Genomic DNA, 25,804 nt, shown 5'->3' on the forward strand with positions numbered 1-25,804 from the left:
AGAATACGAAAAAAAACTCGATAATGCTGCGCATAACAAATGCAGTGCATTGCAACGCATATGCCTCTTATGCAAACGGAAACAAAATATATTATGCGTCTATAGTCTAAATGATAAAAAAAAACATTTGCTTCAATCTTTTTTCTGCGTTCACACAATAGCTGTCTGCTTATACCATAGCTTTTGGTGCGGTGTATGAGACGGTAACGTAACTGAATTAATAAAACGTGCTTTTTTCTCAGCTTAATGTGCAAAAAAAATAATATCTTCATTTACAATAGTAGTCACAGAATAAGTCCAATAGGATTTGATGAAACCATCTACAAAACGAATCTGAAAAATTGTGTGCTTACTTTATTTTGTACGGTTTTAAAAACTGGAGGAGGTGATTCATTGTGCATCTGACGAAAATAGATTCCCGTTATAACCAAACACGCAATGGAGCTGAAAGATGGCGACGAGCGTATGATGCGACTTCTGTATCTTACGTGTCGAGCATGCAACGACTTTGCAGTTTCCTTGACTAACCATGTATTACAAAGCAAACATAATACCGATTGGGAAAAATGGACCAACGATTCTTGTCGAAAGAACGGTTTAATTCAAGAGTTTTTCAATAAGTTTGAAAAATCAGTTACAGACAAATTGATCCCCGATATAGAAGAATGCGATACAACATTGCTCACAAATTTACTGTCTAGGCGTCTGGCAAAGGTTAAGCGGCTAAACACCTAAATCAGAAGTTGATGGTTGCCTCGAAAGAACTCTGAACAAACTGACAACAGTTAGTACTTTTTCATTGACACGGGTCGCGGGATGTTTCCGAACTTTGAGCGTCATTTCACTGATTCGTTACAATCTTGTAGCACTGGTTTCTAATAGTTTTTTACCTGGTCACGAAAAGTTTTTAGCTAATGAATTTCTGACAGACTATCAATTATAAATTGATAATGTCAAATATTAAGTGTTAAAATTTGAGTCGTGCACGGAATCGATAAGTTCAATTCGCTTGCCTTAAGTGTCGATACGAAATTATTGGAATATTTGTGCTCGGCGTGGGTTTTTTTTCTTCAGACAAACTTCGACCTTTTAACTAGCCATTTTTGGCGGCATTTAAAATATCATTCAAAACGTATTTGTGTCTTGAGCTCAAATTTGAAAAGATATTTTACTGATCATTTTTCGTTAAGTTACGGGGGTTTAAAGATTGCCATTTTGGCCAATTTGGGACAATTAATGCGCGATATATTTCGCGCTATTAACGCGTAAGCGGGGAGTTAATCCGTCTTAGAAATTGTTCCAAATTGGTTGAAAGAAGCTTGTTTGCCATAATTGATTTGTTACAAGGAGAGAAATCTATTCTTTTGTACTTTATTAGGCGTGTGGAGGGAGTAGTAGATGTTGGAAGTTAAGTGGGGGGAGGTCCCTGCTGACCCCCATGTATTAGGATAAAGAATAGAACATCTGGTCTGCAAGCTATATATTAAGGTAATAAATAGAACCTACAATGTATTCAGATAGGGAGTAGAATTGGTAAGGTTTCATGGTTTGTGTGATGGTAAGAGAATGGTAAGAAAAACTACTTTTTTTGGAATTTGTGTTGAATTGTCTAGTTTTTTTGCGAAAGTTTTGGCGCGTGATATCTAATTCGTAAATATCAATGATTGATTACATGTGGAGTGTAGAATGAAGGTCATGTATTTAGTTTGTTAGTTCATGTTAAATCAGTGGTAAAAGTTTCTGGGCAAAATTTAGATTTTTTATCAGAAAAATTGAAAGTTTTCAAAAAAACTTTCAAAATTGATAAGATTTGTTATAATTCGACCTACTAACTAGTTTTTAGATATTTTTACTTTTTGAAACAGTGCTCCATATACCCGAAACTATGCTGAAACCTACTGAAACTTCGTATATTAAATTTACTACCATAATTTCCACTTACAAATATAAAACTACATATTTACACAAAATTACATTTAAAATTCAAAACATGCAAAATCTGAATAAAATTCAACTTTGTCTGGTAGAACTTAACAAGAAGAAATGCTCAATAATTTGCGTAAAATCTACACATATTATCAGTTTCTTGTAGTTTTCGGGGAACCATTTGCCAATACTTTATTGTTAGAAAAAATTTTACTTTTTCTACCCAAAGAATTGGCAAAGTAGTAAGTTTTCTCCAGTCGAGCAATCATGATCCAGTGTTCTCCTTTATCTTTGCTCGGAGCTGAATCGATTATTGCAAAATGTATTTCTTTAGCTGAGTTACTTTGTAAGTGGATTAAGATCGCAGATACTTGAACCTGATTTCAAGAACTTTTCCATAATTTGCAGAAGGAAAAAATTGTCCATCTTTGCAATTGTTAGCTAATTTACATCTAAAATAAAGCAAAAGATAGTTGGATAGTGTAATTTAGGATAAAAAAAACAAAGATTTATGACTTACACGCATTTAGGTATGAATCAGGTAGTGTACTGAACAAAGACTGTTGAATACTGCTTTACAGTGTATGTTGTGGTAGTTTCTCGGGTTTTCAATTGAACATCTTTCATTCTCCGTTTTTCTGGAGTTTTAGCTCCGAAGATAAACAAAATAGACATTACAGAGACAATAACGATTGAAAGTCCCAAAAAAATTACAATAATTTTAAAGGAACCTGAAAACTCAAAAAAGTTGAACATTTTTAGCGACTGTTCCGAATATGCCAAATTGAACGTTTGATAGTCTTTCTCCCAAGACTATAACTTCAGTTATAACTTCAGAATAACTGAAAAAAAAAACTTTTCTAATCTCAAGCTTTCTCCATCAATATCTGGATAATGTAATTGTGCAGCTGCATCCTGCAGTGAAGTTGAATCAAAAGCAAGAATTTGGTGATTTTGAAAATCTTCCATAGGAACAGCTGGGAACAGCTGGGAAACCTCCGTTAAACTGCATTGCTTTCTTTAGTGTGTAACATAAGGGTGACAAGGAGAAATTGTATCTAAAATAAAAAACAATTGCTCTTCAACGCCAAAAAACTCAAAGCTCTCTCAAATGAAATTATTGATGGTTGAAAGGGTTTCCATGAAAAGATCCCACAACAGCAGAATTAGTATTCATTGCAACAGCTATTCTACTTTCTGGAGCATTATTGAAAACTTTTGTTTGTATGATTTGGCTTTGACGAGATGCAATGATAAAAGTTCTTGCTATAGTTTCCATGTAATTGTATTGAGCAGACTTAATTTCCAGATTGCATTTCTTGTTTTGATTATCAGTTTCAGCAAACAAAAATCTGTTTTTAAACAGCGAACAATCAACAGTTTTCAGAGTGATATTCGAATTATAAGACAGCAAGTAAAAATTAAGTGTAGCTCGAATAGTTTAGCTCAAATTTTGGTATTTGGTAGTAACAGCTTTTCGCAACTAAACAAATCTTTGGCTAGCCTCCCATAGAGCAAAACATTTATCCCTGTTCTTAAGGAATTTGCTCTAGCAGTGAATGTATGCATATCAAAGGCATCAGGAAATTCTTCAAAACTGTATTCAAGGCAAGCAAGTTTTTCTTTATTACTCACTGCCGATGAGTTGATTTCGTTCGGTATTTGTGCCTTATGAGGATATAATCAATCAGTATTGTAACCATTACGTTTGAAAAAAAAGTAACAATTGGAGAATAGTGAACCTAGAAGATTGTTTCCAAAAGCTAAGTAAAGTTTTCGTTCCTCATCTGAATCCTCCTCGTATATTGCTTTATGTTCTGCTCTTTCTCTCTTGAAAGCATCAAACAACCTTCCCTTGAATACTTGAAGCTTTACACTAAGATGGTTATCAAGCATATCAAAGTAAAGATTACGATCCGTTTCAATTTCAAACTCAATACTGCTTTCAACTGTAGAAGTATTGGGGATTACTTTTTGAGTGTAACATGACATAATTGTTTCAAAACTGAGACTTTATCAAAAACTGCCAACGAAGATTTTGCAAAACCTCCGTACTGAAAATGACCACTTGTTTTATACTCATTTTATTTCGACAAAAATGTCGTTACAAAAGCTACTGTATTTCGATCTACGTTTTTGAGAAATGTATCTGGTTCCACCAGTTCTACGCTTGAATTTTTTTTCCAACTCCCAATTGTTTCTGAACTATTTTTGTTCTCACCTCTTTGCAAAAATTTTAAATTTTTTGCACCCACTAACAACTCCCCAATCTCTGGAGCAGTGATTTCAAATATATCTACTCCAATTGTTTTTGCAGCAGGGACTTTATATTTTTTAAAAAGGGGATTGCAGTTCTCGCAAGAGTTTGCGCAAGAGTTCCTCTTCCACGTTGTTTTGCATGTCCTCGAAAAATGGGGAAATCAATTGAATTTTGAGCAACCATCTCGTATGATGACTAAATCAAAAGTGATTATTCGAAATCTTGCGATACAGGAAAACGACTCTTGTAGTTCCTACGGACACAAAAGGAACTTTTACACATGTAATATTTCTTAGATCTTGATACTCTGGAAAGAGTTTTCTAACATTTTTTTAACTATAAATTTGTAAAGGACTGATAGTTATTGTACTGTCTTTTAGAAATTTCATCTCCAACTTTTTACTTAGGAGATGAATAGACTACAACGCAATAAAGGAGTTTTTGTATCACCGACTATATTATATTCTATAATAACGGTATATATCATCAATAAGGTATTCTTATAATTTCGTAAAAACTCTGAGGATAATGCGGTCTTTTTCCACTCATTATCGCCGTTGTTTGACTTTGTTCTAAGTCAAGACCAAAAACGTTACTCAAATAAGAATTTTTGATAATAAACACTGACTGATTCTCAGGTTAATGATCGGCTATATTTTGTGCAGTTTTATCCACTGATACATATATTCCGTTATATTCAAATGCTTGAACACCCAAACGTTCTCGAATTTTGTGGTTCATGGCTACAACAAATTATACAAATCTTGGATACAAAACTGGTTTGATATGCATCGGTTCAATCTGTCTTTTCTCCGCAGCTTTTTCTCCACCATCTACGAATGTAAACTTTCCCTCATTTTGGTTCGGAGACGGATATGATGTTTCTTAAATAGCAACCTTCCATTCTTCTTTCAAATGTTTTTCTTCGGGTAGAAAATTTGTTAAAAAAAATTAGACTATGATTCGGATAACAATTAAAACAAGCGTTAGAAACTAGCTCAATAAAAAAGAATTCATGACAACTGATCGATTGAAAATTAGTTTAGAAAATGATTTATCATTAATCTGAACATTTTGCCATCCCTTTTTTATAAATTTTTCTAGATTTTCTTCTTTGTCGAGATCTTTGATGATGTATGTAGGAGGTTTTTTTGTAGATATAACCTTCTCTGACATTCGCACTCTATCTCCAACTTTATGGTTTGGTTTCCTATACTTTGTTAGAGGTTTAATGTACAAAATTGAGAGTAAGTTAGAAATCGTGACATCTCTAGGTGATTTCCCAAAAGATCTACTGACGCAACAATTCCTTGTAGACACAAACTGAGGTAACCTGTGAATGAGTTCTTCCCCATGATCTTCTATGTAACGGTAAATGATTTAATTTAATGATTGAATGGCTCTCTCTGCAAGAGTTTTTTCGAGAAATCAATTTTGTGAAAGATTGTAAAGTGTCTTTGGCATATTTTGTTTTTAATGTTTGAACTCTGACAAATCGCAAAAAAAAACATCAACGGCAACCAATAAATATTTATCTCCATTGTTTTGACTCGCTAGTTTGTCCACAAAATCAAGTTCAAACACAAAAATTCTTTGATATATGTTGAAATAATTTAAAGTCTTCGGAAACGTCTGATTTGAGGACCAAATTTTGTATACGATGTCTTGATTTGTAAATTTTGTTCAAACTCTTGTTTTGACAAAACGCTTGCTTTACTCAAGTGTCGAACAGAACCGTACGCAGCTCTACTACTAGAATATAAACATGTTCAGACCTACCTCTTGACGTTTTTAAGGGGATCCATGTTCCTCTATCTTTTGCCTTGGCATTGTTGTTTATAGCAAGTTTCGGTAGAATTTGAGTTGCTTCGAAAATGGTTAACTTAATCGGTAAAGTCGGCATGTTTTTGCTTTAATCCACACACAAAGCCTACAATAGATCCTTTGTGACTCAATTATCTAACATGATATTTCCTGACTGACTTAGTTTACTTCAAAACAGGAGAAGTCAAAACTAAATCAATAAGATGCTTATTGTTACTCGTTTCAAACCTCGCATTTACAGAACTGTAAATAGAATCAAATTTTATTCGTACAATCTCCTCTTTTTCTTGCTTTTGTTCCACGTTTTTTGGAAGCGTACTTCGTAATTGATAAATTGAGTAATGAATAAGAACAAACTGATCCACGCTATGTCAATCGCTTAAGGACAAGAGGAGTGATAAGAGATATCAGTTGTGAGCCTTTCGTCGAGCTTAAAATAATTATCCTTTTTGAAGTGAAGTTTTTCTTCGTGTGAAAACTGATATTTTTTTCGATGTTTTTTTACCTCTACTTTTCGCAGATCCTGTATCGCGCCTCGTAGCAAGTTTACTCAATATTCTCTGAGGAACTGAATGAACCTTTTTGGACAATGGAGGATGAATTGTTCTTGAAGTCTTTGGGAAAATGTTTGAAATATTGTAAGTATAGAGACGTATTGTACGCTCATCGTCCAAAACTTTGTTTCTGTTCCGGTAAAAAAATGTAATGGAACTGAATCGCTTTTTGTGCAATATTTTTATCGAATCAACTGTTTTTGGAGTAAATTCAATGAGTGAATGACTATAAGGAATAGATGTTGCATCTTGATACCACTCTTTCAATTGTGATCCTAGACCTATTTGTTGACTTAATGTTTTGATTTGTAAAACAACTCTCGGTGACTTGAGCAAGACATTATGTGTTTTTTGCAGCTCAAAATCTTTTCCCAAATTGCTTTGCTGAATCAAGTTATGCTCAATATTTATTGTATTCAGTCCCCTGTGTCTTCCAGCAGTAGCAATTGGTACGAACTGCTTAGAATTTTAAATTTCCTCCTCAAAGTCATCAAATAATAAAATGTATTTTAATCCATTTTTGTGAAGGTTTTCAGTCAGTTCTCCCACGTAAGTTTAAGGTTTTTTCTTTGCATTTGTCCATAAAGAGGTTGATATTATTGATTGAAATAAAATTTTTTTCAAAATTGGGTCAAAATGCACCAATTTTTAACCAATCAAAATTAACATGCGGTTTTTCAGATCTAATCGGTCTACCTAGGGAAATAAGTTGAAACGTTGTTCATTAGTTGAATTTTTTTATTTCTTGCTTTGGAGAAGGTACAATATAACCGACTGTACTTGATAAAACTGCTACCTAAACTGTTGTTTCTTCACATGAATTGGATAACATTATTCGAACAATTGCGCATGCTAGTATTGAGATTATGACAAAAAACTGGCTCAGAAAAACTATAAGAGATCTATTACACGTACGTCGAAACGATTTCCTTATATTTCGTTCCTTATTCTCCTCCACAAAAACAAAACTTCCTAAATTTAGTTCTTCTCACATTCATTACCCATCTCAACTTTGGAGTGAAAAAATGGATAATGATTATTTTTAAATTTTTAAAAACATAAGGTTGACAAAATGATTTATATGATTTAAAATTTAATAAAAAACATCCAGTCCATGTTCTATATGCAGATGCTTTTCTGTCTGCACAGTGAAGAGTTTTTGCATGACGAAATGAGAAGTTGCCTGACCTCCAAACATAATCTTCATCATTGAAAATCAAACTCTGAATGTTTGGGCATGCGTTATTGTTCAAGGTTTTCACCTTTGTTTTGAAAATTTTTGAGAGAATTTCACATTTTTAAAATTTTTTTTGCAAAACACTTCTTTTCTGGGGCTTTAAATTTTTTCAAAATTTTTTCAAGCTCAGTTTATTTTCATAGCTAATGCTCTAATTGACTTCCTGAAGATGCTTCGTACAACAAGCAGATTGAGATGCTGCTTTAAACATTTTAGGAGGAACAAAGGAAAATCACGTAGTTTGTCCGTTTTTATAACTTCCTTACTCTTTCACTATTTTGTTTTCAATACACTCAATGTCCAAAACAACCAGACTCATGATGATAACTGCTTTCGATAAATTTTATACTTAAAATGACCAGCAATGGAACAACGCAGATGATGTTGAACGAAAAATTCAATATATAATCAGAAAAACAGTCCAGTCATGTGACCAAGAAAAGAAGAACTAAGAAACCTAGGTAACTTATAACAAAAACCAGGTCATTTATGCATACTAGACTTCACAGGTCCAGCTGCGTCATGTAGATATGCATGAAGTCTGAAAAGTTATGAACTTGCAAAAAAAAATCCATACAAGAATTTCCGTATCGAATTAGACCCCAATAGAAAATTTTCGGTTCGTTTCTTTCAATTTATGTTTGGACCCAAAAAAAATACAGGTACACAGTAAAAAAACTTTTACTTTTTGTTTTTGATGGAAAGTCATGTTCAATCAAATCAAAATCTGTGAGAATTTTATTCAATTTCTGAATGTTCATTTTCTACAGTGTACTCGTCAATAATTACACAATTTGTTTTGACTGTTTCAAGATAAGACAAAACCGAGGGGATAAAATCACCAAACTTATCACACTCCTCTTTTTCTAGCGGAAGAATTTGATTGTTTTTCTTACTGTTTTTTTTTTCTACAATAATCTATAAGATCTAGTTTTTTTATTATCTGAGCGATAATTTAGAAAAATTTCACAAATTCCATAATGCGAGGTCCACTCAAACTGAAAAAATATGTAACTCTATTTGATTATTTTTAAGACTCCAAAACTATTAGCTAAATTTTCTGGGACGTCTTTTTCACTTTTTCAGACGTTATGTGAAATTCTATTTGAAGCTTTGCAACAAGATTTCTGGTAAAACCAATGTTCAACTCATACTGCTCAAACAAACAACTTTTTAAAATGATTCAAGAAGATGAATATTTGATTGAATTATTTGATTATAATATCATCACACAACAAAAATATTGAACATTGCAGGTCTCAACAAACGAAAAGTCTTCCAAGTTTTGGGCGAGTTCTTTGAATTCGTTCAAACTATAATTGACACAGGCAACTTGATTCAAGACTTCGTTCTTTTTGGCAGTGAAGTGCCATCTGAATATAGGGCGACGTTTTCACACTGTTAATCATGATTGTGACACACACCTTTCTCTTCTTGTATGTTGCTATGTCATACACCGCATGAAAAATTGCATGTTCCTGCTCCAGGGTTGAGTCTTTATCAGAATAGGGTTCCAATAGAGGATTGAGTCCAAGGTTTTCAGCATCATGATTAACAGTATTGCATATTGCTGATATCCTTTCCTCTTTTTTTCGCCAGTATAGACTTGCTGAGATTTTTCGATTTGTCCCAATTCATTTGTTTTAGCAAGTGGAAGCAAGGCCCAAAAAAAGTTTCCATTGTACGGTTTTTAGGACCAAAAAAATCTCCCTACTTATTTTTGATTTTTGGCAAATTCAATACAAATGGGAAGGATACTTTTTCTTGAATACTTTTTAACTTGAGATTCAGAACCAACTGATCAGTAGTAGATGGATGAAAATACTCTTTTTTGCAAAATAACTTTTGGAGTTTTTGCAAAACACTCCTTTACAGGAGCTTTAAAAGTTTTCAATACTTTTTCAAGCTCAGTTTATTTTTATAGCTAATGCTCTAATTGACTCCATGAACATGCTTCGTACACCAAGCAGGTTGAGATGCTGCTTTGAATTTTTTGAGAGGAAGAAAGGAAAATCCCACAGTTTGTCCGTTTTTATAAACTCCTAACTCTTTCACTATTTTCTTTTCAATACCCAGTAAAACAACCAGAATCATCATGATAACTGTTTTCGTGGACCCAATGTAGGGGCTACAACTACTATATAAGCAATGCATTGTAGATAAAAATCCTTTTCAATAAAAAATCGATGATGGCAGCTGCTATGTGTCAGGCATAACTCACTTTTTTCGCATTCTCTTTTCATATTTTTTTACAAAAACCGATTTTTTTCAAACAATATTTCATGAAAACTCAGGTTTTCATTCAATTGAATCGTGCAGTCGAACACAAGTTGAAATGTAGAACATCGAAAAATTGCCCAGTGTTGCAAAGAAACGCATGTTGCAAAAAAAATTTAAAAGACATCATCTCAGTTCTGCTCAGAAGCTTGCGTGTACCCAGACTCTTGGATCAGCTTTTTTAAAAAAAGTATTCAAAAATTTAAAACTCAAAGTATGAGTCTGATTTGTTAAAAATTGTTGATTGTTTTACTGATGAGTATGGTTCTGTAAATAGTGAGCGTTTCAATTTTTCTATTAATGACTGAATATTTGTTTCAAAAAATCTTGTCAAAACTAATTTTATTTCAAATTAAAAACTTGTAATTTTCAACACGTGTGCAAAAATAAAATCAAAATATTTTCGCAAGATGCAAAATTTGATTTGATTTTTATGAAGTTTTTGTGTAAATGGCTAAATTTTTTTGTGGTTATTAGAAAACAAATGCAAAAGCCTAACTTGTTTTTTCTTATGCATATGCAAAAAAAGAAAAAATTTGTTGTAAAATTTTTTTAAAATAAATGCTGATAATTTTTCATTATTGATAACTTTGAGTGCTTTTTTCTATTTTAAATCATTGTTTTTCTGATTTTTTGAACAAAAATTTCATAATTTTGTAATTTCAAAAGTGCAAAAAAAAATGTTACAATTTTCTTTAAATTGCAAAAAAATTCAATGAAATTTTTCTTAAAATGCGGAGATTTTTGTTTTTTGGTTTTTTTGAACATATGCGCTAAAAAATGGGTAAAATTTTCGCAGGAAGCGAAAATTATGGCAAAGTTTTTAACATGTGTGCAAAATTTCTAATGGTTTTTTGTCTTGTGCGCAAAAATTTTGTGAAATTTTTTTACAAATTGTTAAAAATGTTTTATTTTTTTTAAAATCATTTTTGCGGTAAAGTTTTGTAAAAAAAAAATTCCAAATGCAAAGTGTCTGATTTTAAATCCGTGTGCGAAGTTTTTTAACAACTTTTCTTTGACTTCTTACCTTATCTCTATGTTCTTATCTCTCAAAAGAAAATTATTAGATACAAATACAAAGAAAATAAATCACAAAACACAATACAACAACCAAACTATTTACAAATCAAAGAGCTGTCGAGCAGCTGAGTTCTCAAAACTTTGCAAGTTCTCAATGGAGCGCAAATCTGGTCTTCTCTCCGTCGCCGGTGGTTGTCTTGGTGGTTCGCTGACTGGAATTCTTGGCTCAGAGAACCCCTCATCCGCTTCGATGGTAACTGGGTTCTCCACAGACCCCTGTTCCCAAGGTAAGAGGAAGTCGTCGACTAATTGAGCCACATATCTACATCTAGAATCAGGAGTGTCATAATAAATCACTCACACATGCTCAGTCACTTCCTCCATCATTTCAAGTTCTCCAAGTTTGTCTCTGTCATGGTACTTGAGTCATATGATGTTCGTTAAAATCCCTTCGCTTCACCTCTACCATGTGCCAGACTTGAACTTGGAAGTCCGTTTGAGTCAGAAAAACTACAGACACTGTTTCTCGCACTTTGATTTGTACTAGATTTGTAGGCGAAAACTCTACAGAGTACATGAGGTTGCTGTTTTGCACTTAGAAAATTTGTTTGAACAATAAATAATTAAAAATATAGAGAGTAAAAAGAACGGTTGTTTTACAGTTGAGAAGGAGATAGAACCGCCTGGAAAAGATATAAAAGCAAGAAAAAATGGAAAATTGGGCTGCAACTACAGAGCAATCCAATTTCACTCAAACATTAAAAAAGACAAAGCAGTTCTGCAAATATATTTATATTTCTCACTAAATTTCTTAATTTTTTTTTGGTTTCGTAACCGAACACAAATGACATAAACCTTGGTTACTCAAGAAAGTTTTTCTTTTTTATATATTACGATACACCGAATTTTTTGCCAAAACAAGAGAAAAATTTTTCGAATATTCGACGACACCATTTTAGCAAAATGTATGAAATTTGTATGATTAGTATTTTTTCATGGACTTAGTTTATGGAATTGTATGATTAGCATTTTTGGTCTATGGAGGTCTACCCGGGTAATCAGTTTTAAATAAATTTTATCAATTCGTTTAGAATTTTATAACGACTAATCATGAAAAACCGATACCAGCAATATTTTCTGTGAAAAGCCAGAGCAAGATCGCTATATATTTGTGAAATCACTTTGTGATTTTTACTATTATGATGATAGAGTGAAACTTATTTGCTGTGTAATTGAAAACCAAATATCTTTTCTTTGTCTGTTTTATGTATTTTGTTTTGCAGGAGCTTTTGGTAGGCTACTGTGAATATACTGTTTAACAAAATCTAACAAGACTGCCCATATCAGGCTTACGCCTTGAATGTTTTGATTGCTTTTTTCCGTCTTTTGAGAAATGTTCAAAAAATATGATGAAAGCTTCAAAAAAAGAAAATAGATTTTTTCATTGGTTAAATCGACCACTACTCTGTAAAAAATGAGGCGTGTCAAAATATCCAGGGTGTCTACCTGATTCCAGCCATCTTGTTGACTTTTAATAAACTTTATATGCTTTACAAATCAGGGAACCCCTTGAAAACAATATACAAGCAAGACTAAGAAAAAAAAGGGCTGGAACTATAGAACAATCCAATTTCACTCAAACAGAAAAAAAAACACAACGCGATTCTGCTAATAAATAGAAATCCAGCGCTAAAAATTCACTGAAACAATTGATTTTCTGGGTTTTCATGTTAAGTTACTATATAATCATATAATTCTAAAAATGGGCAAAAATGGATAATAATGAGCTAAGAACGGATTATAATCTTATTTTTTTTTGTCAGATCATCAAAAATCATTTCATTGACTTGAAGAAATTTAATGATATATTAACTAAAATCCAATTTTTCAGAAAAAAAAATGAAAGTTTCACAAACGGTATGGCCTAGTCACAACCAGACAGCTGCTTTGCGCTTAACACCCGTTGGGATAGATGAAGTGAGATTTATTTTGAATTTGGAATTTTTTTCTTGTTTTCAATTTTTCATCTCTGCTTTTTTATACGTTTTTTAGTTCTTCAGGTTTGCTGATCTCTACTTACGTTACCTAATCCTAATTGCATCCCTTTTGCCCCTCCGCATATGTCACCCCTCGATTGTTCTCAGATTTTACTTCTCCACATTTACCCACACCCCCGTAATTTGCACCGTATTTTGTAAACAAGTATAACAGCAGGGAGAGAGGTGTAGGTTAACGGGGAGATAATTTAGGGCAAGTAGAGCGTTATATGAGAAGTTTCAGATTTCGAGAAGGAATGATTTGAAAAAAAAAAACCGTTTATAATGCATTTTAACGAGTTACCAATTAAAGTGATTGTTAAATGAATTGTGTTTTTACGGAGATAATAAAAAATAATGATTACTGAATCAATTTCATGATAAAATTGCAGCAACACTGGATTTTAGTCGATTTTTGTATAATTGATTTTTTTCCCATTAATATCCGTTAAAGATTGACTTAAAGCTAATGAAACGCTCAGTTTCAAAAAAATCTACCCATCTCAACAAGGGTTGAGTTTGCATTTAAAATCTTAATTAAAATTTTAAATTTATTCTCCTTGTCTAATAAATAAAGCAACAAAAAAATTTCAAAAGTAAACAAAATCAAAAAATTAACTTTAAATCAGAAAGTAAGTGCTAACAACACTGCTCAAATCCGCCTGCAGTTTAATTGGTCTACAATAGTTTAGCAGGCGATAAGCAAATTAGAGGGAGGCGCTAAAACGAAAATTAGACAATTCTGCAAAACTACAATTGTGAGAAAATAGACGAAAGTGAGATTTAAATTGTTAGCAGACAAATTGCGTGAGAAAAATTAAACTATGTGCAGACAGCAGTTGAAATTCAACGGCCCAAAGTTTCACATGTCAATTATGCATAACTCAATCAATTCAAAACTCTTCTGTAATATTCGGGTTTGACATTTTAAGCCTTGAGTTTTTCGACTGCCTTTTAAGGTCTTTTAAGGTCAATATAAGTCAAAGTGATATGTTTTGCTTCTATTAACAAATCAATTATGGCATATAAGCTTCCTTGAACCAACTTGGAACAATTTCGTAGACGAATTATTACTCGCTTTCGCGTTAATAGCGCGAAATATATCGCGCGTTAATTGTCCCAAATTGGCCAAAATGGCAATATTTAAGCCCCCATAACCTTACAAAAAATAATCACTGGTAATTTTTGTTCCAAATTTAAGCTCAGAACAAGAATAGCTTTCGAATGTTATTAAAGAAGTTCTGTCAAAAGTGGCTAGTTAAAAAGTCGAAATTTGTCTGAAGAAAAAAACTCCACCAAGAGCACAAATGTTCCTTTACTTTCGTTACGAAAGTTGGAACAATTAGGAGTTGCAACAAACTGTGCTGAAATCAATTATTGTCACAAAGTTTCCTTTCGTATACAATAAAATTGGTATTTTCCTTGTAAATTCAAGTGCAATGATATAAATTTTTTTCAAAATCTGCAAAAGCTCATACAAAAAAGAAAGCTGAATCATCTTTTTACATATGTTTCCATGGCGTCATATTTCCGCGGTGCCTTTATTTTTTCTTTTTTGAATTGGAAGAGCGATAGATTAGATAAATGATAACGTCCTCATAGTTTTTTCATACTTTTTGGTCGACACTTAAGCGGAATTTTTTATTGTGCAAATTGCTACCGCAGTTCATGAACGCTACGCCGAAATAAATATATGGGCAAGGTTTCAATAGTGACTATTTGTGAAACGTCAACCGACCAAACTGCCTAAGTGACAAAACAGAACTTAAAAGAAATTGATTGATCACAACTATGTTGCTTAGTTCCAAAAAATATTTCAATGTCAGTAATTTTTCAATACTAGCAAGCGAGAAAATCACAGTTCATGCGGACGCAAAACAGCACAGTCGACAGGTACCAAATTTGACAATAATTGATTAAGAAAAATTCATAAACTATAACTAATATACACTCAACAAAATCACCTTTATTGTAACAAGCATTAATATCAATTACATAGAGGTACAGAGCGTCAGGTAAAACTTCTCACTGCTAAAAATGTTGCGAAGAAAACAGAGGTCCAGTCGAATTCTTTAAAATTGGCAGCGTCTACTTTACATGTAAATAGCTCAATGGCCAATTCGATCAATCTACCTCCTCTCTGGTTTATTACCGGTGCATAGTTTTAGAAAAAAAAAGCCCCATTGCATCTTTCTCATTGTCGACCGACCATCCACACTGGTTGGCTTGACCAGAGGATCTCAAATGACGATTCTAGCCACTACCTATACATTTGGAATGTTCTATAGAGTTCATTCTCTATGCAATTTCTTTCTTTCCTCTTCAATTTCTTCCTTTCTCGAACAGGTTATAGGTTCATCTATAGGTCATAGATTTTTTTGAAACTGATAGTTGCAGCATAAATCATTTCATCTGATTAAGAGAATCCTTTTGAGCATTTTGATCATTGCTTTGTTGTCAGTTTTAACCACATCATTTTAAAACTTGTTCTGTAATAAACAATTTCTATGGTCCATAATTCTTCATTTTTACAGAAACAGATATAAATTAGTTTTTTTGTTCCGACTTCTAAAGTAAAGATGATAGATTTGAGATGGATGTGTTCTCTTCCGATCTATTCCGATTTTTTAACTAGCCACTTTACGAGCCAAACTGTGCACTGGATACTACTACTACTACTACTAAAAGAATTTATTCCCTTTAAAATATAAAGGCATCAAACAAAAGAAATGGTATGATTATGTACACAAGACATCACGAACGGCAATTTATGCAATGGCAACAAAGTAGCATTGAACAAGAGTTGTTTAAGTTGAACATATCAATTCTATTTTTCAGATAGATTTTCAATTTTGCTTTGAAAATTTCAGGCGATGAGAAAATGTCGGCTATGTTGTTTGCTGAAATCATGTTGGCATACCGACAGACGCGATAGAAGAAAAATTGCTCTGTAAAGAAGAGTCGACAATTCTGGGTTGTTGAAAGCTTAGGGCGTGAGCTATTGCGAAGGTCTTTGGCTGCAAAGGTAAAATTTATGTATCTGTAAAGGTTGAAATCAAATTGATCAGTCAGGACTCGATTAAGAAAACACATATCATGTAAAGCTATAGTGAAGGAAATTGGCAAGGAATTCGTTTTTCTAAGTTGTTCTGTATAGTCGTTGTGTCTGTATGTTCCTGGATTCCAGAGGCAAGTCTTCAAACATGTGAAAATCTGTCGGAACGAATAAAGGAAAGTAAAGAACAAAAGAAAAAGAAAGGGAGCTTTCTTGTTGCGGAATCCGCTAACAATGCACAAAATGCACAGTTTGGCCTCGTAATGCATACTTGAACGAAAAGTTTTGTATAATCTATTTTATCTCTGATCATTTTTCTTATGAATGCTTGAAAATTGCCAGGTTGCTAATTTGGAGACCATTAACGTGCTTTAAGAAAGTTGTGTAGTAAACATCGATGCTGGATCCTACACGATGTGATTATTAAATTGCTTTATGCACGTAAGCTGCTCGTTTAATAAGTCGTATAAGTTATCAATGATGCAGAGAACGTAACAGGATATACTATCCCGCATACAAAATTGCTCCAAGTTGAAATTAGGCAAATAAACTGTTATTGATGTTTCTTTACACAACTAATATTAATTTATTATTTATAATTGACTTGCAAAACCAGTTGTTACTCAAAAATTTTGTATAGAAAAACGGGGCCTAGGGAATTGAACGATAAGCAAATTAGACGGATGCTGCAAAAACGAAATTAGACAATTTTTTTTACAGATCTGGCATTTTAGACAAAAAACTTATGAAAAGGAAAAAGCCAGTAAAAATTTTTCTTACGAGTCAAGTTTCACTTATACAAAAAGAACATGAAATGACAATTCCTATCAAAACAATTATTTTAAATGAACATGAAATGTCAAGCCCGAATTTTACAGAAGAGTTTTGAATTGAATGAGTTATGCATTGTTGACATGTAAAACTTTTGGCCACTGAAATTTAACTGTTGTCTGCGAACAATTTTTTTCTCACGCAATTTGTCTGCTAACAAATTAAATCTCACTTTCGTCTTTTTTCTCACAACTGTAGTTTTGCAGAATTGTCTAATTTCCTTTTAAGCGCCTCCCTCTAATTTGCTTATCGACTGCTAAACTATTGGAGACCAATTAAACTGCAGGCAGATTTGAGCAGTCTTGTTAGCACTTACTTTCTGATTTAAAGTTAATTTTTTTATTTTGTTTACTTATGAAATTTTTTTGTTGCTTTATTTACTAGACAAAGAGAATAAATTTAAAATTTTAATTCAGATTTAAAATGCAAACTCAACCCTTGTTGAGGTGGGTAGATTTTTTGAAACTGAGCGTTTTTTGAAACCGATCTTTAACGGATATTAATGGGAAAAAAATCAATTATAAAGAAAATCGACTAAAATCCAGTGTTGCTGCAATTTTATCATGAAATTAATTCGGTAAACTTTATTTTTTTATTATATCCGTAAAAACACAATTCATTTAACAATCATTTTATTTGGTAACTCGTTAAAATGCATTATAAATAGCTTTTTTTCAAAAATTTTCCTTCTCGAAATCTGAAACTATTAGGATTAGGTAATGTAAATAAAATTCAACAAACCTGAAGAACTAAAAACTGTGTAAAAAAGTGGAGATGAAAAAAAAATTGAAAACAAGTGTCGGCCAAAAAGCATGAAAAAACTATGAGGACGTTATCATTTATCTAATCTATCGCTCTTCCAATTCAAAAAAAAAAAATAAAGGCACCGCGGAAATATGACGCCATGGAAACCTATGTAAAAAGATGATTCAGCTTTTTTTTTGCATGAGCTCTTGCAGATTTTAGATTTTGAAAAAAAATTTATATCATTGCACTTGAATTTACAAGGAAAATACCAAATATATTGTATACGAAAGGAAACTTTGTGACAATAATTGATTTCAGCGCAGTTTGTTGCAACTCCTTATTGTTCCAACTTTCGTAACGAAAGTAAAGGAACATTTGTGCTCTTGGTGGATTTTTTTTCTTCAGACAAATTTCGACTTTTTAACTAGCCACTTTTGACAGATTTTCTTTAATATTATTCGAAAGCTACTCTTGTTCTGAGCTTAATTTTGGAACAAAAATTACCAGTAATTTTTTTTGTAAGGTTATGGGGGCTCAAATATTGCCATTTTGACCAATTTGGGTCAATTAACGCGCGATATATTTCGCGCTATTAACGCAAAAGCGAGTATTAATTCGTCTACGAAATTGTTCCAAATTGGTTCAAGGAAGCTTATATGCCATAATTGATTTGTTAATAGAAGCAAAACATAACACTTTGACTTATATTGACGTGTGGGGAATGTTTTCACAAAAAATCTATTTTAAAAAAATATATTTTTCATTTTTCTCTTTAAATTTAATTTTTTGATGTTATTAGTTCTCCAGAGATCTTAAAAGGCAGTCGAAAAACTCAAGGCTTAAAGTGTCAAACCCGAATGTTACAGAAGAGTTTTGAATTGATTGAGTTATGCATAATTGACATGTGAAACTTTGGGCCGTTGAATTTTAACTGTTGTCTGCACACAGTTTATTTTTTCTCACGCAATTTGTCTGCAAACAATTTAAATCTCACTTTCGTCTTTTTTCTCACAACTGTAATTTTGCAGAATCGTCTAATTTTTTTTCAAGCGCCTCCCTCTAATTTGCTTATCGACTGCTAAACTATTGGAGACCAATTAAACTGCAGGCGGATTTGAGCAGTCTTGTTAGCACTTACTTTCTGATTTAAAGTTAATTTTTTTATTTTGTTTACTTTTGAAATTTTTTTGTTGCTTTATTTACTAGAAAAGAGAATAAATTTAAAATTTTAATTCAGATTTAGAATGCATACTCAACCCTTGTTGAGGTGGGTAGATTTTTTTGAAACTGAGCGTTTCATTAGCTTTAAGTCAATCTTTAACGGATGATAATGGGAAAAAAATCAATTATAAAGAAAATCGACTAAAATTCAGTGTTGCTGCAATTTTATCATGAAATTAATTCGATAAACTTTATTTTTTTATTATATCCGTAAAAACACAATTCATTTAACAATCATTTTAATTGGTAACTCGTTAAAATGCATTATAAATAGCTTTTTTTTTCAAAAATATTCCTTCTCGAAATCGGAAACTATTAGGATTAGGTAATGTAAATAAAGTTCAACAAACCTGAAGAACTAAAAATTGTGTAAAAAAGTGGAGATGAAAAATAAATTGAAAACAAGTGTCGACCAAAAAGCATGAAAAAACTATGAGGACGTTATCATTTATCTAATCTATCGCTCTTCCAATTCAAAAAAAAATAAATAAAGGCACCGCGGAAATATGACGCCATGGAAACCTATGTAAAAAGATGATTCAGCTTTTTTTTTGCATGAGCTTTTGCAGATTTTGAAAAAAAATTTATATCATTGCACTTGAATTTACAAGGAAAATACCATTTATATTGTATACGAAAGGAAACTTTGTGACAATAATTGATTTCAGCGCAGTTTGTTGCAACTCCTAATTGTTCCAACTTTCGTAACGAAAGTAAAGGAACATTTGTGCTCTTGGTGGAATTTTTTTCTTCAGACAAATTTCGACTTTTTAACTAGCCAATTTTGACAGATTTTCTTTAATATTATTCGAAAGCTATTCTTGTTCTGAGCTTAATTTTGGAACAAAAATTACCAGTGATTTTTTTTGTAAGGTCATGGGGGCTTAAATATTGCCATTTTGGCCAATTTGGGACAATTAACGCGCGATATATTTCGCGCTATTAACGCAAAAGCGAGTATTAATTCGTCTACGAAATTGTTCCAAATTGGTTCAAGGAAGCTTATATGCCATAATTGATTTGTTAATAGAAGCAAAACATAACACTTTGACTTATATTGACGTGTGGGGAATGTTTTCACAAAAAATCTATTTTAAAAAAATATATTTTTTATTTTTCTCTTTAAATTTAATTTTTTGATGTTATTAGTTCTCCAGAGATCTTAAAAGGCAGTCGAAAAACTCAAGGCTTAAAGTGTCAAACCCGAATGTTACAGAAGAGTTTTGAATTGATTGAGTTATGCATAATTGACATGTGAAACTTTGGGCCGTTGAATTTTAACTGTTGTCTGCACACAGTTTATTTTTTCTCACGCAATTTGTCTGCAAACAATTTAAATCTCACTTTCGTCTTTTTTCTCACAACTGTAGTTTTGCAGAATCGTCTAATTTTCTTTCAAGCGCCTCCCTCTAATTTGCTTATCGACTGCTAAACTATTGGAGACCAATTAAACTGCAGGCGGATTTGAGCAGTCTTGTTAGCACTTACTTTCTGATTTAAAGTTAATTTTTTTATTTTGTTTAATTTTGAAATTTTTTTGTTGCTTTATTTACTAGACAAAGAGAATAAATTTAAAATTTTAATTCAGATTTAAAATGCAAACTCAACCCTTGTTGAGGTGGGTAGATTTTTTTGAAACTGAGCGTTTCATTAGCTTTAAGTCCAGCTTTAACGGATATTAATGGGAAAAAAATCAATTATAAAGAAAATCGACTAAAATCCAGTGTTGCTGCAATTTTATCATGAAATTAATTCGGTAAACTTTATTTTTTTATTATATCCGTAAAAACACAATTCATTTAACAATCATTTTATTTGGTAACTCGTTAAAATGCATTATAAATAGCTTTTTTTTCAAAAATTTTCCTTCTCGAAATCTGAAATTATTGGGATTAGGTAATGTAAATAAAATTCAACAAACCTGAAGAACTAAAAATTGTGTAAAAAAGTGGAGATGAAAAAAAAATTGAAAACAAGTGTCGGCCAAAAAGCATGAAAAAACTATGAGGACGTTATCATTTATCTAATCTATCGCTCTTCCAATTCAAAAAAAAAAAAATAAAGGCACCGCGGAAATATGACGCCATGGAAACCTATGTAAAAAGATGATTCAGCTTTTTTTTTGCATGAGCTTTTGCAGATTTTGAAAAAAAATTTATATCATTGCACTTGAATTTACAAGGAAAATACCATTTATATTGTATACGAAAGGAAACTTTGTGACAATAATTGATTTCAGCGCAGTTTGTTGCAACTCCTAATTGTTCCAACTTTCGTAACGAAAGTAAAGGAACATTTGTGCTCTTGGTGGAATTTTTTTCTTCAGACAAATTTCGACTTTTTAACTAGCCAATTTTGACAGATTTTCTTTAATATTATTCGAAAGCTATTCTTGTTCTGAGCTTAATTTTGGAACAAAAATTACCAGTGATTTTTTTTGTAAGGTCATGGGGGCTTAAATATTGCCATTTTGGCCAATTTGGGACAATTAACGCGCGATATATTTCGCGCTATTAACGCAAAAGCGAGTATTAATTCGTCTACGAAATTGTTCCAAATTGGTTCAAGGAAGCTTATATGCCATAATTGATTTGTTAATAGAAGCAAAACATAACACTTTGACTTATATTGACGTGTGGGGAATGTTTTCACAAAAAATCTATTTTAAAAAAATATATTTTTTATTTTTCTCTTTAAATTTAATTTTTTGATGTTATTAGTTCTCCAGAGATCTTAAAAGGCAGTCGAAAAACTCAAGGCTTAAAGTGTCAAACCCGAATGTTACAGAAGAGTTTTGAATTGATTGAGTTATGCATAATTGACATGTGAAACTTTGGGCCGTTGAATTTTAACTGTTGTCTGCACACAGTTTATTTTTTCTCACGCAATTTGTCTGCAAACAATTTAAATCTCACTTTCGTCTTTTTTCTCACAACTGTAGTTTTGCAGAATCGTCTAATTTTCTTTCAAGCGCCTCCCTCTAATTTGCTTATCGACTGCTAAACTATTGGAGACCAATTAAACTGCAGGCGGATTTGAGCAGTCTTGTTAGCACTTACTTTCTGATTTAAAGTTAATTTTTTTATTTTGTTTAACTTTGAAATTTTTTTGTTGCTTTATTTACTAGACAAAGAGAATAAATTTAAAATTTTAATTCAGATTTAAAATGCAAACTCAACCCTTGTTGAGGTGGGTAGATTTTTTTGAAACTGAGCGTTTCATTAGCTTTAAGTCCAGCTTTAACGGATATTAATGGGAAAAAAATCAATTATAAAGAAAATCGACTAAAATCCAGTGTTGCTCCAATTTTATCATGAAATTAATTCGGTAAACTTTATTTTTTTATTATATCCGTAAAAACACAATTCATTTAACAATCATTTTAATTGGTAACTCGTTAAAATGCATTATAAATAGCTTTTTTTTTCAAAAATATTCCTTCTCGAAATCTGAAACTATTAGGATTAGGTTATGTAAATAAAGTTCAACAAACCTGAAGAACTAAAAATTGTGTAAAAAAGTGGAGATGAAAAATAAATTGAAAACAAGTGTCGACCAAAAAGCATGAAAAAACTATGAGGACGTTATCATTTATCTAATCTATCGCTCTTCCAATTCAAAAAAAAAATAATAAAGGCACCGCGGAAATATGACGCCATGGAAACCTATGTAAAAAGATGATTCAGCTTTTTTTTTGCATGAGCTTTTGCAGATTTTGAAAAAAAAATTATATCATTGCACTTGAATTTACAAGGAAAATACCATTTATATTGTATACGAAAGGAAATTTTGTGACAATAATTGATTTCAGCGCAGTTTGTTGCAACTCCTAATTGTTCCAACTTTCGTAACGAAAGTAAAGGAACATTTGTGCTCTTGGTGGAATTTTTTTCTTCAGACAAATTTCGACTTTTTAACTAGCCAATTTTGACAGATTTTCTTTAATATTATTCGAGAGCTATTCTTGTTCTGAGCTTAATTTTGGAACAAAAATTACCAGTGATTTTTTTTGTTAGGTCATGGGGGCTTAAATATTGCCATTTTGGCCAATTTGGGACAATTAACGCGCGATATATTTCGCGCTATTAACGCAAAAGCGAGTATTAATTCGTCTACGAAATTGTTCCAAATTGGTTCAAGGAAGCTTATTTGCCATAATTGATTTGTTAATAGAAGCAAAACATAACACTTTGACTTATATTGACGTGTGGGGAATGTTTTCACAAAAAATCTATTTTAAAAAAATATATTTTTTATTTTTCTCTTTAAATTTAATTTTTTGATGTTATTAGTTCTTCAGAGATCTTAAAAGGCAGTCGAAAAACTCAAGGCTTAAAGTGTCAAACCCGAATGTTACAGAAGAGTTTTGAATTGATTGAGTTATGCATAATTGACATGTGAAACTTTGGGCCGTTGAATTTTAACTGTTGTCTGCACACAGTTTATTTTTTCTCACGCAATTTGTCTGCAAACATTTTAAATCTCACTTTTGTCTTTTTTCTCACAACTGTAGTTTTGCAGAATCGTCTAATTTTCTTTCAAGCGCCTCCCTCTAATTTGCTTATCGACTGCTAAACTATTGGAGACCAATTAAACTGCAGGCGGATTTGAGCAGTCTTGTTAGCACTTACTTTCTGATTTGAAGTTAATTTTTTTATTTTGTTTAATTTTGAAATTTTTTTGTTGCTTTATTTACTAGACAAAGAGAATAAATTTAAAATTTTAATTCAGATTTAAAATGCAAACTCAACCCTTGTTGAGGTGGGTAGATTTTTTTGAAACTGAGCGTTTCATTAGCTTTAAGTCCAGCTTTAACGGATATTAATGGGAAAAAAATCAATTATAAAGAAAATTGACTAAAATCCAGTGTTGCTGCAATTTTATCATGAAATTAATTCGGTAAACTTTATTTTTTTATTATATCCGTAAAAACACAATTCATTTAACAATCATTTTAATTGGTAACTCGTTAAAATGCATTATAAATAGCTTTTTTTTTCAAAAATATTCCTTCTCGAAATCTGAAACTATTAGGATTAGGTAATGTAAATAAAGTTCAACAAACCTGAAGAACTAAAAATTGTGTAAAAAAGTGGAGATGAAAAATAAATTGAAAACAAGTGTCGACCAAAAAGCATGAAAAAACTATGAGGACGTTATCATTTATCTAATCTATCGCTCTTCCAATTCAAAAAAAAAATAATAAAGGCACCGCGGAAATATGACGCCATGGAAACCTATGTAAAAAGATGATTCAGCTTTTTTTTTGCATGAGCTTTTGCAGATTTTGAAAAAAAAATTATATCATTGCACTTGAATTTACAAGGAAAATACCATTTATATTGTATACGAAAGGAAACTTTGTGACAATAATTGATTTCAGCGCAGTTTGTTGCAACTCCTAATTGTTCCAACTTTCGTAACGAAAGTAAAGGAACATTTGTGCTCTTGGTGGAATTTTTTTCTTCAGACAAATTTCGACTTTTTAACTAGCCAATTTTGACAGATTTTCTTTAATATTATTCGAAAGCTATTCTTGTTCTGAGCTTAATTTTGGAACAAAAATTACCAGTGATTTTTTTTGTAAGGTCATGGGGGCTTAAATATTGCCATTTTGGCCAATTTGGGACAATTAACGCGCGATATATTTCGCGCTATTAACGCAAAAGCGAGTATTAATTCGTCTACGAAATTGTTCCAAATTGGTTCAAGGAAGCTTATATGCCATAATTGATTTGTTAATAGAAGCAAAACATAACACTTTGACTTATATTGACGTGTGGGGAATGTTTTCACAAAAAATCTATTTTAAGAAAATATATTTTTTATTTTTCTCTTTAAATTTAATTTTTTGATGTTATTAGTTCTCCAGAGATCTTAAAAGGCAGTCGAAAAACTCAAGGCTTAAAGTGTCAAACCCGAATGTTACAGAAGAGTTTTGAATTGATTGAGTTATGCATAATTGACATGTGAAACTTTGGGCCGTTGAATTTTAACTGTTGTCTGCACACAGTTTATTTTTTCTCACGCAATTTGTCTGCAAACAATTTAAATCTCACTTTCGTCTTTTTTCTCACAACTGTAGTTTTGCAGAATCGTCTAATTTTCTATCAAGCGCCTCCCTCTAATTTGCTTATCGACTGCTAAACTATTGGAGACCAATTAAACTGCAGGCGGATTTGAGCAGTCTTGTTAGCACTTACTTTCTGATTTAAAGTTAATTTTTTTATTTTGTTTAATTTTGAAATTTTTTTGTTGCTTTATTTACTAGACAAAGAGAATAAATTTAAAATTTTAATTCAGATTTAAAATGCAAACTCAACCCTTGTTGAGGTGGGTAGATTTTTTTGAAACTGAGCGTTTCATTAGCTTTAAGTCCAGCTTTAACGGATATTAATGGGAAAAAAATCAATTATAAAGAAAATCGACTAAAATCCAGTGTTGCTGCAATTTTATCATGAAATTAATTCGGTAAACTTTATTTTTTTATTATATCCGTAAAAACACAATTCATTTAACAATCATTTTATTTGGTAACTCGTTAAAATGCATTATAAATAGCTTTTTTTTCAAAAATTTTCCTTCTCGAAATCTGAAACTATTAGGATTAGGTAATGTAAATAAAATTCAACAAACCTGAAGAACTAAAAATTGTGTAAAAAAGTGGAGATGAAAAAAAAATTGAAAACAAGTGTCGGCCAAAAAGCATGAAAAAACTATGAGGACGTTATCATTTATCTAATCTATCGCTCTTCCAATTCAAAAAAAAAAATAAAGGCACCGCGGAAAAATGACGCCATGGAAACCTATGTAAAA

The 25,804-nt window shown here is 31.8% G+C and overlaps 1 long non-coding RNA gene across 1 annotated transcript in view; it reads left to right on the plus strand.

The window, feature by feature from the left end:
* Positions 1 to 202: 202 nt before the first annotated feature.
* Positions 203 to 25,804, plus strand: part of LOC134846514 (uncharacterized) — a 31,387-nt gene continuing 5,785 nt past the window's right edge. Inside the window, exon 1 of the long non-coding RNA XR_010162808.1 lies at positions 203 to 714. This is a non-coding gene — a long non-coding RNA (uncharacterized LOC134846514). The remainder of the gene's footprint in view (positions 715 to 25,804) is intronic.

The sequence above is a fragment of the Symsagittifera roscoffensis genome, chromosome 5 (genome assembly GCF_963678635.1).
Source record: "Symsagittifera roscoffensis chromosome 5, txSymRosc1.1, whole genome shotgun sequence".
Lineage (NCBI taxonomy): Eukaryota > Metazoa > Xenacoelomorpha > Acoela > Convolutidae > Symsagittifera > Symsagittifera roscoffensis.